Here is a 16,296-nt window from a genome sequence, read left to right on the forward strand (position 1 = left end):
CAAGACAGATGAACAGAAACGCACACCAGCACAGGGCAGCGGGACTCACAACGGCCACGTGGTGGGAACAACCCCAGTGTCCATCGATGGATGAATGGATAAACATAATGTGGATAAACACAGTGGAATCTTACTCAGCCTTAAAAAGGAAGGAAATTCTGACACATGCTACAACATGGGTGAACCTTGAGGACATTATGCTCGGTGAAAGAAGTCAGACACAAAAGGTCAAATACGGTATGATTCCACGTGTATGAGGTCCCTAGAAGAGTCATATTCATAGAGACTGAAGGTAGGATGGTGGGTGCCAGGGGCTGGGGTCAGGAGAATGGGAGTCAGTGTTTAATGGGAATAGAGTTTCAGTTGCGCAAGATGCAAAAGTTCTGGAGATGGATGGTGGTGATGGCTGCACAACAACGTGAATGTACTTAATGTCACTGAACTGTTCACATAAAAATGGTTAAAATGGTAAATTTTGTTCTGTGTATTTTACAACAATTAAAAATAAATTTTAAAAAGATTTGTACGTACACTGAGCTCTCACCGTGCGCCAGGCACTGTTCTCGTTCCTTCATATACAATAAGTACCTCTTTTATCCTGTCAACAGTTCTTCAAGAAAGATGGTATTATCCCATTTTATAGACAAGAAACTGAGGTATAGAGATTAAATAAATTGCCCAAGGTCACTGGCTAATAAGAGACAGAGCCAGGGTTCAAACAGGGTGTTCCTAGTACCCGGCAGGCACCCCATAAACAGGCGCTGAAAGAATGAGTGAGTGAATGAATTATGTCAAACCTCAGACTGTTACACTGTTGAACTTGCCCTGGTTTCTCAAGTTTTTGTTTTTAGGGGAGAGGGAGGGAGAGAGTTGTTGGTAGTTGGGGCACCTTTAAAATAAAGTAACTCTAAATATATATATTTTTTAACAATAAGAGAGATCATTCAGTTTACTACATGCCAAGTATTGTGCTATAGAGCTAAGCTACTCTTGCATATGGTCTAATTTCATCATCAGATTAAACCTATGAAGTTTTTTTAAAAGTTTCCTTCATTTAATATATGTGAAAATTAAGACTATAGGAGAATGGTAACCAACCCATAGTCATGTAAGCAGTGACTGGCAAAACCTTAATTTTGGTTTAATTTTGTATAACTACAGCTAAATTATGCTGATCTTTTCTTATAAGTTTCCATATGTTCATACCTAAAACTATAAATATTAATCAAAAATATATCTGAGCGAGGGGTTTTACTTTGGGACTATGGAAATGTTTTAGAACTAAATAGAGGTGATGGTTGCACTACATTGTGAGTGTCCTACATGCAGCTAAATTGTTCATTTTAAGATGGTTAATTTTATGTTATGTGAATTTCAACCCAATATATTATTTAAAAATACATATATGATATATATCCGTAAATATAAATAAATAAATAAATATATATATATATATATATATATATATATCCTGAAATTGAATACAAATATACCAGAAGTATGTTTACTGGTGGTTCATTTGGTATATGGTTGAATAAACACACGACTGCTCCCTGTGGGCACCACTCTCCCATGGCTAGGCCTTGCTCTCTTCTGAATGGTCGAGAGGAAGTGGCGAGCCTGGGGGCGTGGCCTGCAGCTGGACTTGTCAGGGCAAAGATGCTCTTAGGGGAGCTTACAACATCACTTCATGGATGGTGACACCACCATGGACGCCCCCCTCCCCATGCTAAGCCTGTGGACACTAGCCTTGCAGGCTGGGGATTTGGGGCTTTCAAACCTGGTTTTATTAACAGTCCCTACGCATTTTCTCTTCAGAGGCTTGTCTGTCTCATTAAATAATAAGTCACGTGGGCTGGGAGCACTGACCTGCCTCACCTCATCAACATCCATTTCCCTTTATCTTTTAGAGAGAAATGATAATTTATTCCTCAGTAATGGTTGCTGGGAGCAGACCACCTGATAAACAGATGTGATTAATAATGAATTAAATTAACATCACCTTTCAGCTGACAGTGGGGAAAAGCTTCCAGAATCTGTGTGTAGGTGAACATATGCATGTGCATGAGTGTAAATATGTGTGAGCGTGCACACATATGTGTACGTGCATAAGCACGTGTTGTGTGCACGTGTGTGAGCACGTGTGCATGTACATGAGTGGGTGCACATGTACACGTGTACGTGTGTATGCATGTGCACTGCTAGTGTGTGTTCACACCCACACACACATTCTGTGGACCTGAGAAGGACATCCATGAATGAAGGGACATGGACGGGAGCCAGATGTGGCACCCTCTGTGCAGTCCGGTGTGAATTGGGATTTGATACGTTGTAGCTGCAATAATACCCTGGAGGAGCCCATTTCTCAAAGACGCTCTTTGGAGGGTATGTTTGCAGACACCTTTATAATGTGAATAATCATCTCCTAATTCCTGTTTGGAAAATTAATCTTCCGCTTTCTTAAAGTGTGGTGCAGGGTTTTAGAAATAGGGTCAGTGGCTAAAGCCTGTTTTAGTCTTTGTAAACCCACCTGAGGGGATTGGTTAAGGAAATTAGGGTACTTCTATACAGTGAAATAATATTCAATCATTAAAAATGAGGTGAATATCAGCCTAGAAAGAAGTTCCTGAAAATACTGTTAAGCAACAACAACAATGACAACAAAACCTAGGTTACAAAACAATGACTACAGGGTGAAATAAATTTGCAAGCTCTATGTTTGCAAACTATCTGGAAGATAACAAAACACTGAGGTGTAAACAGTGGTTGTTTCTGACAGTTGGATTGTGGGTGTATGTTCTTCCTTCATTTTTCTTGTCTGTATTTTCTACAACAAACATCTATTGCTTATGTAATAATGAAAAGGTACTAAGAGATTGTTTTAATTTGAAAAGAAAAGAAACGATCCCACTGAAGGTCTTTAGACCCTGCCAGCCCCAGGGGAGGAAGGTGAAAGTGTTTCTGGAAGCAAAGACGTGGGAGACAACCAGAGAGCCAGCACTCTTGGCTCCCACTCTTCGAGCCTTCGAAGGTGCTGGTGGCTCTCGCAACGAGGTCACCCTGAAAGCGGAATCGTGTTCTCAGAGTGGGATGTGCTCACACCCACTCGTGTCTGTGGGAGAACCAAATCCCTCACCCTTTCATTTGGCTCCTGCCTCACACCGTTTCTCTTGATAGGTCACATACTCATTCCTCGGACACTGAGAGAGTCCCCTGAATTGGGGACCAGGCACTGGCCCAAGGTGGCCCCCACTGTCAGCCGGTGCCTACTCAGCAGGGCCGCCCTCCGCCCACCCAGGGCCCTGAGGCACAGTCAGGGCAGGAGGCGTTGCTCTGGTGGTTTCTGACCAGTCATCAACTCCCCCCCCGCCCCACTGCCCAATGGCTGGGGGTTCAGCTCCTGGAAACAAGGCAGACAAAGCACTCAGCCTCTGACCTCACCCACTCATCTTCAGGGGCACATGGACCCCTGTGAAATTAATTCACACCTCCACCTGTCCGGTCCCAACAGGCAGACCAGGTCAACAGGAGTGCTAGTCACTGGAAGGACCACTTTTACTCTGATGGTAAGTGAAAGCGACGCCATCCCTCAGAGGTCCTGAGTGGGATTCAGGAGAGCTGCCTCCACACTTGGTCTTGGGGCAAGTCATGGGTCTTTCAGACCCCAATCTCCTTCTTGGTCATAAAAGGAGGGAGTTGGGCAAGAAGATCCCCGGCGCTCTCCCCACTCGGACATTCTATGATGGTCTATGGGTGTCAAGATATGACGTAGCATGACCTTCTACTTTGACAGCAACTGGACCACAGCAATACCCTCTTCCTACTTCCTTCATATTTCAGGATTAGGAATAGATTTCTGAGAAAGAAACTCCTTGCCAGCTTGGAGCGTGTCTCTCTCCCTTGTACACACACACACACACACCACAGTGCCACAGCTCAACCCCATGAAAGGCCTCCAGTGTTGACTCCAAACCAAGGACACAGCAAACTCCAGTGACAACGCCCTCACTCAGCTCCCCAAACCCTGGGGCTCCTACCCCGGGGACCCCACTCTGTCCTGCACAAACCGCTGCCCGAGGAGGCCAGTCTGGGGCCGACATGCCCAAGGTCAGACAGACGTGTTCCTCCCAAGGCAGTTCATGGTCAAACCACTTCCGCATGGCACACAATGAGCGAGGGATCAGAAGACCCCGAAAATGTGAGTCCCAGCCCCAGCCCCTCACTTACTAGCCCACAGGATCCTCACCTGCAGTGGGGGGGGCGACGGTTCTGATGGGGCTGGGTGAGGCTCAACCACGGCAGCAGATGTAACCATGCAGAGTCACAAGACTTGTCAGCACGATGTTCTGAACTGGCCTCTCAGGAGAGGTGGAGTGTCCGCCTCCCCACCAGGCCCCTTCCCATGGGTGGACCAGCCCCCTCTGTCCCTTGACCAGGTGCTGTGGGTCCCAGAGCAGGGGGTGGCGGCAGGGAGGCCTGGCCCAGCCCTGCTGTGATGCCTATTGCAGGGGGAAGGGACCGTGGACCAGCAGTTTGCTCCTGCCTCTGATTTATTCTTTTTTTTCCTTTCCACCCACCCCCAAACAGAAACAGATGAGAAACCCTAAAAAATGCCACAAAAACGATCAGAAAGGCCAAGGAGATGCAGAGCTGCTCCGGCAGGGATGCTCTTTGGTTACAGAAAGACTTTCTGCTTTCCCGGCGCCTCTCTCTCCTAACGAAAGGCCTGTGCCCTTGTCTGCCTGCTCTGGACAGAACATAATTGCAACAGGCTGGGTGGCCACCCCTCCAGCAGGCCTCTGAATTGCCAGAGGGAGGAAGCGTTTGGAAAAGACGCCCGTCAGCGCTTTCTGCCTCCCGGCCCGTCTTCCTCCCACTCAGCCTGTGTGGGCCAGGCAGGCAGCAGGGAAAGCGGCACAGCTCTGAGCTAGACAGACTCCTGAAAGGGCAGGGAGCCTCTGCTGGGCCATTTTTCAGACTTTAATTCCACTGAGTGGAGCTTCAAAAGGCTTTCCACTCAGTCCAAATTCCCTCACTGCCTTGGGCGAACACTGCCCTCCGAGGAGACGGGCCAGCTGACTGTCTGGAGGCCTGCAGCAGACGCCAACATTAGGCTGGGTAGTCCCGTGGTACAGAAGCAGCAACACCCACGGGTCAGCTTTATTACCAACTGATAAAACCGACAGACTCAAACAGCAAGGCGCAAAGCTTTCTGACGCAGCAGGCTGCTGCGGCCATACACGTAGGAGCTGGTGGCAGTGACCTCCCTGCGCCCTGCTCCACACCCGAAGGAGGACAGATTCTAGGAGTGTCCCCTACAGCACCATGTTGAGCATAAACAAGGCCGGGACTGAACTGTTCCCAGTCCCAGGCCCTCAGCAGTGTTAGCTGATAACCCCCAGCCCAGGACGCCAGCAGCCAGCACGCACTTGATACTCTTGAATTTCAGCTGTGGGCAGACCTTGGGTACACCCGTCCTTGGAGAGCTTCCCTGTGTCCTCCCTGCTCTGTTTCCTGGGCGTCCATTCTCTCCATACAAATGTTTCTAACTCAGGCTGAACTGTTCTTGCCTCAGACCCCAGGAGTCGGGGACAAGATCGGGAGGGAGGGATCTGGCTCAGTGACCATCCTGAGGGCCTCTTCCCCTTTCTCTTCCACGTATAGATGAGTAGGCATAGAAGGCCAGGAGCAAAGTGATGGGGAAGGGGTGCAGGCAGGAGGGGAGGCAGGAAAGCCAAGGATGCCCTCCCTCTCGGTCTCCTCCTAGATGCACAGAGGCCACACCTAAGCCCCCTCCTCTGCCCCATGCGGATGGCGGCCTTTCCCACCAGGGTGTCCTCCATCCCAGCTCCATGGAAACCTGGGAGCACTTCTCCACGTTGGTCCTCAGACCCGCCAGCTGTGCACTGGGCCTCTGTAGGGGAGCAGGAGACTAGGGTGAAGGGAAACCCATGCCCTGTCCGGGCTCAGCAGCCACGGCTCTCGGAGAGTCTGGGAGAGAGTTTGGCCCCAGGCCCTCATGAGAGTTTTCTTTTATATTTATTAACCCACTTTCTCTCTTGGCCTTCGGAGCAATGAGGAAACCTCAGCCAAGGCTATTAATAGGCCGAAGCCGTCCCAGGGGAGAACAATGAGCTCAGACCTACAGAACAGGTGCCAAGCATAATAAAGTTCCCCAAGTTGCCTAAATATAGGCTGTAGCCGCGTTGGGGCCCTGAGCGTGGTCTGCCCATTGCCACCCAGCCCTGCTCCCCGGGCAGAGCTTTCCACCACCTGTGCCAGACCAGGCCCTGCCTGGAAAGGACCTGCTGTCACCCACGTGTCCACCCCAGGTCAGACCTGGTGGGTGCCGCTAAGGAAGTGGGGGAGGGGTCCACAAAATGACATGCAGTATAAATGATGCCTGTAAACAGAGCGTTTAATAAAAAGGCGGTGAGGGAATTTATGGGCAACCCAAGGATCGTTAAAATTATTTATCTACTTACCTCCCTTGCTGGCTGATCAGTCTATTAATTATCTATCATACACTCGCTGATTTGCATTTCAGTGAAAGGACAGGATGAGGGCAGGTGAAAAACACAGAGGGGTCCGGGAACCAAGTGATGGGGACAGGTGTGGACCCTCCTCTCTACTGACCACAGCTCCCCAGCTGACACCCCTCCAGGCCACATTGCCACCCATGGCTGTGCCCCCCACCCCTAGCTCCCCAGGCCTCCGAGATGCTCTGGGTTTGAGAACCAGGTCGGGTGGAGCAGCATGTATGCCGGAAGGCGGCACTACAGGAAGGGGGCACGCACCTGTTTGCAGATGGGCAGCTCCTGGGAGAGGGTCCCAGCCGAAGGGGCCTGCAGACTAACTCGAGGGAAATGTGGGCAGAATCTTCCTCGGGCGGATCTGACTTAACCCTGCGTTGAAAAGAGAAAACATGAGAACAAAACCATTTCAATCTCTGAATATCTGGAGTGCATCAGACACACGCTCTCCCATGCTCTTGATTAAAAATATCACAGGACAGAGTGTCATGGGAACCGCATCCTTTGAACACTGTGAGGAGAAAACATTAGGCTGGGGGGAGTTATAACAGGGAGTTATAATGAGGCGTCCCCGCTTACCACCTCAAGGCAGCAGATGCTCCCAGCTCTGCCGCTCCCCTGCAGTGAGACTCACCATACTGGACCGGTCCCTGGAATGCGAGGAGATGGGGGCAATAGGCCATGGGGTCTGGCTGGCAAGGGGCAGACTGATGGTAGCATGGCCCATGTCACCCATTCCCAACTCAGGCCCCAACTCTTTGCTCAGGTCAACAGAGCTGGGTTGGGGATAAATCATCAGCATCACCCCATTACCAGTTGGGGTTCCCCAGCACCAGGCTAGATTCCAGGTGTGTGGGGCTGACCAGGGGCTGCAGCTGGTGCTGACCTTGCAGTTTATCTAGACATTTAACCTCTCTCATCAAAACCTATAGGGCTCACCACAACCAGCTTTGGGAACCAATTCCTTGAAACAAATATCTTTTCTCCCTTCCTTCCTTTCCTCCTCCCTCCCTCCTTTCCTTCCTTCCTATCTATCTCTACATGATATCTACCATCTATCTATAGCTACAAGATATATCTTCACATAGCTGTAGATAGCTACATACATGCATATGTAGGTAGATAGATACATAGATCATATTGATTCCATTTTTCTGGAGAACCCTGTCTGATTCAGGTCCTTTACCTTGCACTGCAAGAGACTGACCCTGTCCCCTCACAGAACCAGAAATGTCACTGCCCCCCGCCCCCATGCTCCACCCAGCAAGCAGTTCCCACTCTCAGGGAAGGAGCTGTGCCCCTGCAGTGACATCGAAGCAGGAGGGAGAAGGAGGCAGCGAGGGTCTAGCCGTCTGCTTGGGAACGAGCCAGGAACGACCTGGCCCTCGAGAGTCTCTGAAGTGACGCCCCAGCCCCAGCCCCTGCCTCTGCCGGGGCCTCAAAATCCATCCCTGCCGCCAGAGCCAGGCTCCCTGCATTTGCAGGACGGTCGTCTCCACGTCCCCCTCCTCTGTGCATGCACCCAGCGGCCCCCTCTTCCCCTGCCTGACGATGGCTTCTCAATTCTGATGATGTATCAATAACTGCAAAGCAAAATGCCACAGTTAGCAGCGCTACTGTACTGTAACTAATCGTTTTTGGAATCGATTCGCAGGGTTGAGTGTGCGCAGCGAGGTGAGCCCACGTCCCCAAGGCCGCTGCAGCCCCCAGGAATTAGGCACACCAGGAAAAGTTCCAAGAGACAAAGAAGCGGGGCGGGAAAGGAAGGGAAGAAGGAGACCAGGAAAAGAGCAGATTTTTAAAAAGACGGGAACTGGAGATTCTCAGCTGTAATACAGAGAACAAGGGGCAGCAAGCTGCATCCCGACTCGGGGCTGGGTGAGGACATGGAGGGTGACAGAACCCTTCCTGGGATGGGGACAGACCCCCCCTACCCCCCACCCCCGGTCCCATGCAGCCCACACATCTCAGACCTGGAAACTCCTCCAAGCACATGAAGACCTCAGGGGTCCCTGGGGCTCATGTACTTAAAAGATTTCATTGGCTTAATAAACCGTGTTGTCGCCTCTGCCAGGTCAGTCTTGGGCCGAGCACAGGAGAGGACTGCGGGGTGCTCTGTGGCTGCTCCAGCCTCCCCGGGGAGGGGAGATCGGGCAGGAGGGAAGGACAGGGGCTCAGGCAGGGCCACGCCTCTGATCATCAAGACTCTCAGAACCTTCTTCCTGCTGTAACACGTGAACCCTTCCTGAGATCCTAGAGGGAAACCAAGGCACGGAACCCTCGAAGAGCTCCCCAGCCCCAACCGCTCAAGGCGCACAACCTGCATATTGGCACGTCTTGGACTCAAGTGAGCCCAGGGAACCTGGAGCCTGGCTTGTGACTGCCACACTGTCCTCGCTCTTGCTACGGTGGCCGCTGGGTGACTCGGTTTCCCATCTGCGATGTGAACTCGCAGCTGTTAAAACAGCTGCCCCCTCTTGCACAGCACCCCTGCACCACCCCGACCCCGGGCAGGACCATTAAAGGAGGCAGGACAGGCGGGGCCACACAACAGGGGCTAGTTTAGGAAAGTGCCAGAGCGGGGACAGGGGCCTCTGTGCACTTCCTGAGCACGAGTCCCAGGATGGAGCATTAGTGGGTCCAGTGCCCTGGGTTCCACACATCACTCATTCACTCATTCATTTAGCCATTACCCCCTGGTCCTGTTTACCTCACCTCTTCCCACCCCAGATCCCCAGCAAATTCCCAGGCTGGACCCCCAGGGGCTCAGGCCAGAGCTGGGCTGTCTGGGCATGGAAGGGGCAGAGAGCCCCAGGCAGGGGGGCCTGACAGTGGGAAATGAGAAAGGTCCAGTGACACCCTCAGGGCAGCGAGGGAGGGAGGGCGTGGCGTCTAGTCTCTTCCTGCAGATAAAGTGCCAAGGCCAGGGCAACTTGGCCAGGCCTAAGGTCTGCTGTTTACTTCACTTGCCCAGAGACTCTGCTTCCCACCGGCAATCCCTGGGGGCCCCTGTGGCTGCAGCATGTCCCCCGGAGAAGGGGGTGCTTGAGCCCAGGTCCTGAGCCACAAGATGCCCCTTGGACAAGGGGACACCCCTGCCAATTCTCCTACCTCTGGGAGCTTCCCTGAGGCCAAATGTAAACATTTCCTGACCTCTGTTCATCCTCGCCTGCATCTCCACGCCTCTCCCGGGATTGCTTTGAGGGTCCGAGGGTCTGTAGTCCGGCCTGGCCGGGCCTGAGGGCTCAGCAGCCAAAGAGACTTAGAGGGCAGGGAGGGGTCAAGGCCCTACACAGGCTGCTCAGCGTTTTGGCCATGGAGGTCAGGGGTCATGATCACTCCTGAAGTGGGGTGCAGGCCTTGGGGGCCTAACAAGGAGTCCAGACATTGGCGAAATAAGTAGAACAGTTTCAGGTTTTGCCTTAAATCTTTCTGGGGTACAGACTGCTTTCCCAAGTGGGAGAGTAGAGGGTGGAGTAATCCACAGTTCCCTAGGAGTATGCAAAACCCCAAGCCTGCCAGTAAACAGGAAAGGTGTGCAAGAATTGGGAGATTCAGAGTAAAGTAAGCTGCCACCTCAGCTCTCATGTGGACAAAAGTAGACGCGACTAGCAATCTCAGTGAGGGTGGAGGAGACGGCTGGTGGAGCACAGGCAGGTCCAGACAGTTGGAGAGCTGTGGGCAGGATCTGGAACATTCTAAGACCAGCCACTCACAGACAGGTACCATCTCCAGTGCAAGAGGAGATGGGCACAGAGACCCACTCCGCGGCATCCTCTGCGATAGCAACATTTTCCGAACAACCAGAATGTTCATAAAGGACAGAGTGGATAAAGATGAAGCAGTAAATTCCTAAGACAGATTTCTACACAACAGATAAAAGGAGTAGATCAGAAACGCACGGAGGAGCTGCAAAAACACAAAGCTGAAAGAAGCAAGTTGCAGAAAGATGTCACGTACGTGCACTTTAAAAAGACGTAGAGGGGCTTCCCTGGTGGTCCAGTGGTAAAGAATCCGCCTTCCAATGCAGGGGACGCGGGTTCAATCCCTGGTCGGGGAACTAAGATCCCACGTGCTGCAGGGCAACTAAGCCTGCGCGCCACAACTACTGAGCTCGCACACCTCAACTAGAGAGCCTGCGTGCCACAACTTCAGAGCCCATGTGCTCTGGAGCTTGTGCGCCACAACTAGAGAAGTTAAAACCCGCACACCACAACTAGAGAGAAACCTGCACGTTGCAACGAAGACCCATCACAGCCAAAAAAAAAAAAAAAAAAAACACAGAACTATGATCTATTTATTGTTCATGGTTACATGTGTGCAAGTGTGTTTTCAAGGAACAAAAATGATGGACACCAAGTCGACGCTCAGAGCTACCTCTGGGTGTCTGCATGGCGGGGGGACTGAGGCTGGGAGTGCAGAAGGGACTTGGCCTCCATCTATAATGCTTCATTTCTTTTTTTTTTTTTTTTTAAACTATGCAGTGTAACTAAATGTTAACCATTGTTAATTGCAGGTAGGGAAATATTATATTTTACCTTAATTATCATATCTCCAAAAAACTTTTGAGACAAGCATGGTTAGATTATAAGCCCCTTGAGAGAGTGAGAGACCCTGATGACGTGTATGGTCACTCAGCTGGTATCGCGGCGTTTTACACCCTCAGTGACTCAGTAGAATTCCTCGGCCTGGATGGCTGAACAGATGAATGACACATGTGGCAGTGAGTCTGGAAGAGTCAGATCTGCCCTTTCCACTCTCCCTCCATTTAAAGGACAATAAAGTAGTCTAGAGTTGTTTTTTCAACTGCCCACTGAGGTTTTCTTTAGAAACCACCAGCCTAAGTAGGCAGGAAGCAGAAGCTGCTGCATTCTAAACGAGGGTCCTGGGTGTGGGGACGTTAAGTCCCCAAATGTTCTGGAGTCTAGACCATCCGTGTTTCCAAGAACTCGAGCTCTCACATTCCTCTCCCCCAAAAATGCAAGGGGAGGGCACAGAGCCTGGGGATCCAGCGACCGACTTCTGAGCAGAGCTTCCCCACACTGAGAAGGGTGCCATGAGGTCCTGGACGCTCAGAGGGCTTCTCCCGCTCCTTGGCAAGCAAACGTCTTCAAGCAGGCAAGGAACCCAGAGTGACACAAGAGGGGTCAGCAGGGTATCTGTTCTGTTATGAGGGGCCAAGTCTGCAAGAGAGCTGGAGACAGGCCAGCCCATGGCCAGAAACCCATTCAAGATGATTTCCCCCAAGAGCTGTCATCTGTCATCCACTGGGCTGCACACACACACTTGCCCGGGTCCTCCAGGGCTGGTATGCCATGGAGGGCAGGTGTGTACGGGGCTTGAGTGTGCCACGGTGGGCAGATGTGCCCCTGGCTCTGGCTTTGATCTTACATGTTTCCACTTACAAGCTAATAAAAGCTGCATGATCAAATTCCAGGTCATTACTCAAGGAAAGGGACCCTTCTGTGGTCACCAGCGATAGTTTCGAACCAATTAAAATAAGCCTGGCGTTTCTGCGGGCTGCCGCCATGCCCGCCACCCCCGAGGTTTCGGAGAGCCCACGCTCACAATGAGTAAGATGCACGAAATGTTAATGGAGACACTTAAATGCCACGTCGAGGGGATTCTGGTAAATAAGGCCACATGGAAGAGGCTGGGGGAGAAGTCTCCTGAGCTAACCCGGAGGAAACTTCAATAAAAACGAGATTGGATTGAAAACAATTCACTCTGCAAGGGATGGGTCTGCTGGCAGAGCTGGGAGGGGTCTTCGGGGGAGCAAAACTATTTTATTTCCCATTAGTTCCCCTTTGCACGTGTATGTGACCCCTGCCGACAGCACCAGAATCTGCCAGGGTGACAGCACCCACTGAGCAGGCTGGGAGAACCAGAGTGTAACTTGCCGCGCTGGGGCACAGAGGCTCAGGCAGTGGTTTAGTGAAGGTGGAGGGTTGGGGGGCTGGAACAGAGCTGCAGGGGCGGGGGTGTCTTGGGGCTGAGAAGGCAGAAAGGCTTTACTGAGGGCTTGGCTTGTGCGGGGGTCACACTATCTGGCGGCTGCTCTGAGCTCTGTTGGGTCCTGTTTCAGGAAGATCAAATGTCACCCATGAGACAAACGGATAAGGTTCCAGAGAACATTGCCCAGCACCCGGGTCAGCAAGTAGACGGAGCCTGGTGAGCAGCCCAAGCTGGTCCTGTGTCGCTCAGTGTAAACTCGGGGTCAGCCCTGAGTCAGGGGCAACCCCACTGGGCCGAGACTTTGGCTGCTACCTCGGCTCCCAGCTAAGACTGTCTACTGCTCAAAGTTCTGCCTGATGCAATTGAAGGACCCCCAAAACAAGAAAAGGAAAAGAAGTCACCGGGCCAAACAGAGACTCAAGGAGTGTGGGCTGGGTGAGGTGCGCCACACCCCAAGGCCACCACCGTCTCCCGGCACACCTGCTTCTGTCAGTCAAGCTTTACAACCAGAATAACAAACCTTGTTCCAGCTAGGGTTGCCAGATTTAGCAAATTAAATTACTGGATGACGAGTTAAATTTTAAATTTCAGATAAACAACAAATAATGTATTACACTTTTTTAGTATAAGTATGTATGATGCAATATTTGGGACATACTTATACTATCGATCATTCATTGTTTATCTGAAATTAGAATTTAACCAGGTATCCTGTATTTTTACCTGAAAACACTAGCTTCCAGCTGTCTGACTGCCCAGCCTAAATACACACACACACTGACATACATGCACACACAGGCATGCACACACATGCACATGTATACACGCACATCCTTCAAAAAAAGAAAGGAGCTAACACTTCACAGGGATCAACTGCCTGCCTGGTGCTTCCCCTCTGTTCTCTCCTTGAGCCCTCCTCCCATCCACCTCCCCCCCCACCACAGCTGCCCCATCATTCAGACAAAGAGACTGGGACACTGGGATTGTCACTCGTCCAAGGCCGCATGGTCAGCAGGCAGCCTGGTTGAAACTGCAGACCCTGGTCATTCTCATTCCAAAGTCTGCACTCTTTCCACTAAACCAGACCCAATGCGTCATATTTTAGATGTTTATCTCCAAACAAAATGGCCATAAGGAAGCTGCTATTGATTCTGCAGTCAAGCCAATGCACAGCATTTGAGGTCTTGGCTCAGGCCCATGCCAAGCTCTGACATCTGAAGATGCCGTTACAATCCTGGGAGGCCCCTGGTGGGGAACTTGCCCAGGACGGGGTGTGGGTGAGCACACCTGGCTTCCTTTCAGAGGGCTGGTGGTTTGGGTCTACCCGGAGAGCTCTGCTGGCAATCCCGGCCTGACCAAGTATGGAAAGCAACATTGGTGTGTGTGGCAGAGCGTTCTAGAAAAGAGGATCTCTCCCCTGGATACCGAGAAGGGGACAAAACTTGTGCCTTCCTGGGCTGAAAAGATAGACTTGAGATTGTCTGCAAATTGCCAAGGTGTCCCTGAACCCTCGACTTCCCCTTGTCAACTAGTTGCTTCCCAGTAAGTGGTTTTGAACGTTGCTATGTGGTTAGAATTGCAATCCTTTAAAAAAAGAAAAAGAAGAAGAATTGCAATCTTTGATGAGGCCAAGGTGAGTCACAGGGTGGCCTGTCTCGTCATCTACCTGGGCCGCCCTCTTGGCAGGGAAAGAGATTAGATCTGGCTGACAAATCTAGCCCTTTACAAGACAGTTATCACACCACACACTAACTCCCAAGTCTTAATCATTTGGTTTCATGATGATTTTTCTGAGAATGAAGGTTAAGCTTTACCACTTTGTCATATCTAGAAATAATTTTTCCCCCCTCCTTCTTTAAAAACAATTGTCTCGTGGATTGGAAAAACCTCCAGCACATCATTAGTCAGTCCCCCTCCTGTGAACTGCTTGCCTACTGTTGGCAAAGTTTATGAGAGACAGAAGGTCCTATCTGAGAGCTGTCAGCCAGGTCCTTGTAAGGACTAATTCCTGTCATGAGTGAAATAAAAGCATTCTGGGCCTGAAGATCTGGGTGGTCCAGGTGTTATTTGCTTACCCAGTGGCCAAGAAGAAACCCAGCATGGGGTTGAGGAGCCCACAAGGAAGAGGAGGAGACCGTCGTGGATCATCCAAAACTCCAACCCAGAGGACACCACCCATCACATGTTAAAATCCAGAAAACAAAACTGCAAGGGCAAACGAGACAGGGAGGTCTCTACCTGAAAATACAGCCAATGCCTCCTGCTTTCATTTCCACGATTAGCACCTCTACCCCTTCCAGTTTCCCTTCTCAATAATGCAGTCAAGAGGCAGTCAGAGTACTAATATTGTGATGTTTTTATTATTTGCCTGATGGAGTTTTATTGGAAAAATTTGAGTCAAGTGTTGCATCTTGAGATTTCCCTTGTAAGGAGGGAAGGTGTAGGGGGTCGGGGGAGGGAAGCTGCCGCTAGATTTTGGCTCTTCTGGAGACAGCCCCCTGTAAGGAGCTGGTTTAATTATAGGCAGGTGGTTGTTTTTTTATGTGACCTACTTCCCAGATGGTTTTCCCTGCATTTCATTTCTGCCACAAAGTTTTGGCATACTGGAGTCAGAAAGGAAGAACTGTCAAACCTGTGTCACCCCAAAAAAGGAGGGAACCTGGGAGCCTGGCGGGCCTCAGCAGAAGGAAAGAGACGAAACAGGTAAGAAGCTGGAAGTGAGAGAAGTAGGAAAGAGACGAAACAGGTAAGAAGCTGGAAGTGAGAGAAGTAGGAAAGAGACGAAACAGGTAAGAGGCTGGAAGTGAGAGAGGCAGATGAGGGAGGCTCCTCCGGGCCACTCAGAAGATACACGGCAACCTCCTGGTACAGAACGCCTGGCTGCCAGAGCAGCGATTACCCAGGAGGCCTCTGCCCGGTTTCTGGGTACAAAGCTGAAGATCAGCTCGCTGGAGGGCCCTGGGCAAATTACTGTCAAGAGCAGCCTGGGCTGGCTGGTATGTCCTGTGGTGCTGGACCATTTAGGTGGCCTGTGGCTCCTGAGATGTGGGCAACTTCCCACAAGGCTGTGGTGGGTTTGCTGTCTGACCACTGCAAATGTGGCCTCTGGGGGGTGGTGGCTGGGATTCACTCCCCCACAGGGCCCCCTTGGTGCTGACTCTGACCCAAAGCCACAGGACAAAGAGGCGCTGCTGGCAGCCCAGCCCGTCACCAGAATCAGGGCCCCATTTGCCCCAGCTGTCCAGCAGAACCCCAGATCTTCCTGCTTGGAGAACAGACTTGACAATGCTCATTCAGTCATTCTCCTGCCTTCAGGCAGAACCCTCTTTGACTGTCCTCATCATGAGAATTGGTACAATTTTTAAATGCTTCCCAGTAAGGAGCTCCCCATGCCCCGTCTCCCTTGGCAAACCAACCCCACTGCCGGGAAAAGTCCTTCCTCTGATCTATCCCAAATCCTGCACGATGAACCCTGAGTTCACTCCCCACATCTTACCCTTGGTGGGTTTGGAGAACAGCTGCTTGCCGCTCTCTGCTGAGTTGCCAATAGAGCCTCCGACATGAAAATACTGCACCTCACAGCTGTGAGCTCTGCCTGCCTGTTCTGTGCATATCTGTCTTTCCCCCTAAAACCTTGGAGCAGAATTGCTACTGTTTTTGCAGCTGGAACGGCTCTGAGGAGCCGCCCCACTTCTCTGTGTCACAGCATGGCTCTTGCCAGCACTAACAGGCAAGTGGAGAATGGATTCCTCACGGTCCTGGGAAGCCGCCTTCTAGGCACGTTCAGGGAATTTGGCACGTTCTGCCA

At 51.1% G+C, this 16,296-nt stretch overlaps 1 protein-coding gene across 19 annotated transcripts in view; it reads right to left on the bottom strand.

Moving 5' to 3' along the window:
- Positions 1-16,296, bottom strand: part of RBFOX3 (RNA binding fox-1 homolog 3) — a 452,065-nt gene that overhangs the window by 193,587 nt on the left and 242,182 nt on the right. For 17 of the 19 annotated variants that reach the window (XR_014238345.1, XR_014238346.1, XM_082371585.1 and 14 more), the window contains one exon: positions 6,798-6,905. The gene's annotated coding sequence lies outside the window, so the exon portion shown is untranslated. Of the gene's footprint in view, positions 1-6,797; positions 6,906-16,296 lie in introns of those variants that run through there. The other 2 variants (XM_082371580.1, XM_082371581.1) reach the window with 1 other exon arrangement.

This window comes from Balaenoptera borealis (assembly GCF_965194805.1).
Source record: "Balaenoptera borealis genome assembly, chromosome: 20".
In the NCBI taxonomy this organism is placed as follows: Eukaryota; Metazoa; Chordata; class Mammalia; order Artiodactyla; family Balaenopteridae; genus Balaenoptera; species Balaenoptera borealis.